This window comes from Neomonachus schauinslandi, chromosome 9 (assembly GCF_002201575.2).
Source record: "Neomonachus schauinslandi chromosome 9, ASM220157v2, whole genome shotgun sequence".
NCBI lineage: Eukaryota > Metazoa > Chordata > Mammalia > Carnivora > Phocidae > Neomonachus > Neomonachus schauinslandi.
The window spans coordinates 92,954,864-92,958,291 of record NC_058411.1 but is presented as its reverse complement, the minus strand read 5'-3'; the positions used below and the strand labels follow the sequence as shown (position 1 = coordinate 92,958,291).

The following is a 3,428-nucleotide window of genomic DNA, read 5'->3' as shown; positions in this document are numbered from 1 at the left end:
GTGGAGTTTGGATAGTTACAGTAAGAAGGGTGGAGGGTAGCCTGGATGCATGTTGTCCAAGAAGAGCATTTCCAGCCTTAAAATAGAAAATGTAGACTCAGGGTACCCTCATGACAAGCACTTAGCAATGTCAGCGGCCTTCTTTGGCAGAGTGGCCTATGGGACCTATGGTCCCTCAACTTACACTCTACTTCTCCTTCCTTTGCTTTTCAAACACCATGCAGACCTGAATAATAGTGGTTGCCCCACTTCCGATGGGCATTGTCTTCAGGAGGTTTGTGATCAGCATGGGGTGAGAGAGTGATGTTGTCACCCATGGTTGGTCAGCCACAAGGAAATTTGACTCAAGTCCATTGAGTGCCTCTTAAAGGAAAGAGAGTGTGTGTGGCCAGGTGTTGGGGTGGAGGTCGGTCATCATCATCTAGATATGTGGTATCTCCAAACCTGGCTGATGGGCAGAACTTCTTGGGGAACTTCCTAAATATCCAGAGCCAATAAGTCAGATTCTCCAGGGATATAGCCCAAAAACCTGGGAGTTAAAGAAATAACAAAACAACAACAAAAAAGTTCTGATGATGAGCCAGTTTAACAACTGTAATTGAATCTAGATCCAATTCAGTAGAATCATCAGAATAAGAGTAAATGTGCTCAAAGGGATGACAGAATTCCTGATGGTACTTCCTAAACATATCCATTTATTCACCAGCATTATGGAACATGTTTTTATTAAGCATCCAGTATGGCAGTAATGAAAATAAATGCAGCCCTTACTCAGAGTGCTTATCATAAACTTTGTGAGTCCCCACATATTCTAGGATTCTTGAATGTGGTCTTCTTCTGTGTGAGGACATGGAGACAGCATATCTATCCTTTTTTCTTTTGAAAAAAGTCAAACCAATTGCTTGGCAAAATGTAGACCAAATGGCCCTTATATCAATTATATGACAAATATTAAGTCATACATTTGCTAAGTAATATGGGACATTCAAAGAGGAAATTAAAATACCTTATCTTCTAAATGTGATTTAATAATAAAAGCCACAAGTTGTTAAACACCTACTCTGTGCCAGGCATGGTTAGACATCTTCACATTTCATCTCCAAAATAACGTGGTGGGGCCTGCCTGCCTCCAAAGCTCTCTGCAGTGCTGCTCTTCCTCCACTCACAACCGTGTGAGCTTTGGTCCTTTCTGACCCCAGATCCACCAGCGAGTTGCCTTGCAAAGTTGGCCATTTTACCTGATTTTTCTCAATGAGTTTTCTCACCTAGAAAAATGGGGAATATACCATTTACTTTGCAGAGTTGTTGCAAAGCGAAGTGAAATACTGTTTCCAAGGTATCAAAAGAGTGCTTGATGCATAGCAGGTGCTCAGTCAGTGCTAATTCTTTCCTATCCCTAACTATTCTCTCTGGTCAGCTGGTACCCACCCTGTGAGATTCAGTCGTCCCAAATGGGAATTAGAACTGAAATTCTCAGAGTTTCCCAAAGGTTATATAAATCCACACAGGCCATACATTTATGTAAAGGAGACATGCCACAGGTTTGGGGTTCCTGCATCATGCAGCATGCGAAAAACACCAAATAAGTGACCACAGCATTAGGTGTTGGGGAGTTTGGAGCAGCACAAAGACACTATGGACTTGGAAGCATGAAAAGTTCAGAGTAATAGTGAGGCTTGAAGACAGAGGGGTTTCAGACACATTTTAAAATGTAGGCAGGTTCTCTTACATCGACCACCTAAGAGTCACACTGTAAGAAGCAACAACCTCTCCATTTCCTCTCCACCATTCTGCTTGGCAGCTGCAAAGTAGCAACCATGCATGAATGCATCTCCATCACATTGGTCAGGCTGGTGTCCAAATTAGCAATGCCTTCTGGGCATTGCCTGGAACACAGCATCCAGCCTGATGGTCAGCTGCCAAGTGACAAAACCACTAGGGGAGGAGATGACCCCTTCAACACCTCCTTCGGTGAGAAGAGGTGTTGGCAGGCACGTGCCCAGGGCAGTGTCTGTAGAACTGGAACCCACGGTCATTGATGAAGTCCACACTGGCACCTACCTCCAGCTCTTCCACCCTGAGCAGCTCATCACAGGCAAGGAAGATGCTGCCAGTAACTATGCCCAGGGGCACTACATCATTGGCAAGGAGATCACTGACCCTGTTTTGGACCAGATTCAGAAACTGGCTGACCAGGGCACAGGTCTTCAGGGCTTCTTGGTTTTCCACAGCTTTGGAGGGGGAACTGGTTCTGGGTTCATCTCCCTACTGATGAAATGAATGCCTCTCTGTTGATTATGGCAAGAAGTCCAAGCTGGACTTCTCCATTTACCCAGCTCCTCAGGTATCCACAGCTGTAGTCGAGTTCGACAGCTCCATCCTCACTACCCATACCCTGGAGCACTCTGATTTTGCCTCCCTGGTAGACAATTATACCATCTGTGACATCTGTCATGGAAACCTCAATATTGAACTCCCAACCTACACTAACCTTAACAGGTTGATAGGTCACATTGTGTCCTCAATCACTGCTTCCCTCAGATTTGATGGAGCCCTGAATGTTGATCTGACAGAATTCTAGACCAAGCCAGTACCCTATCCCTGCATCCATTTCCATGTCTCTGTCATCTCTGCTGAGAAAGCCTACCATGAACAGCTTTCTATAGCAGAAATAATCAATGCATGCTTTGAGCCAGCCAATCAGATGGTGAAATGTGACTCTTGCCATGGTAAATACATGGCTTGCTGCCTGTTGTACCATGGTGTGGTGGTTCCCAAAGGTGTCAGTGTTGCTATAGCCACCATCAAGACCAAGAGTCCCTCCAGTTTGTGGACTGGTGCTTCACTGGCTTCAAAGTTGGCATTAATTACCAGCCTCCCACTGTGGTACCTGGTGGGGATCTGCCAAAGTACAGTGAGCTGTGTGCATGCTAAGCAACACCACAGCCACCGCTGAGGTCTGGGCTCTCTTGGACCACAAGTTTGACCTGATGTATGCCAAGCGTGCCTTCATTCACTGGTATGTGGGTGGAGCATGGAGGAAGGAGAATTTTCTGAGGCTCAGGATGACATGACTGCTCTTGAGAAGGATTATGAGGAGGCTGGTGTGGATTCTGTTGAAGGAGAGGGTGAAGGAGAAGAATACTAAAGTGAAAAATGTCATAAAGGTGCTACTTCTATAGGGAATATTATTCTGTTTTAAACATTAAAAAGTTATGGTCTGATCATAATTTGTATGTAGCAATGTATACTCTGATACACAATTACTGACCTATGTTTTAAAACATGATGCTTTGTTACAGACTCAAGCTTGTTCATTTCTCTGATGGGTTTGAATAAAGTATTCCCTGTCTTTAAATAGATAGATATAGATAGATAGATGATAGATAGATAGATAGATAGATAGATAGATAGATAGATAGATAGAT

At 44.1% G+C, this 3,428-nt stretch overlaps 1 pseudogene; it reads left to right on the top strand.

Moving 5' to 3' along the window:
• Positions 1 to 1,817: 1,817 nt before the first annotated feature.
• LOC110583761 lies at positions 1,818 to 3,148 on the top strand (annotated as a pseudogene).
• Positions 3,149 to 3,428: the final 280 nt, after the last annotated feature.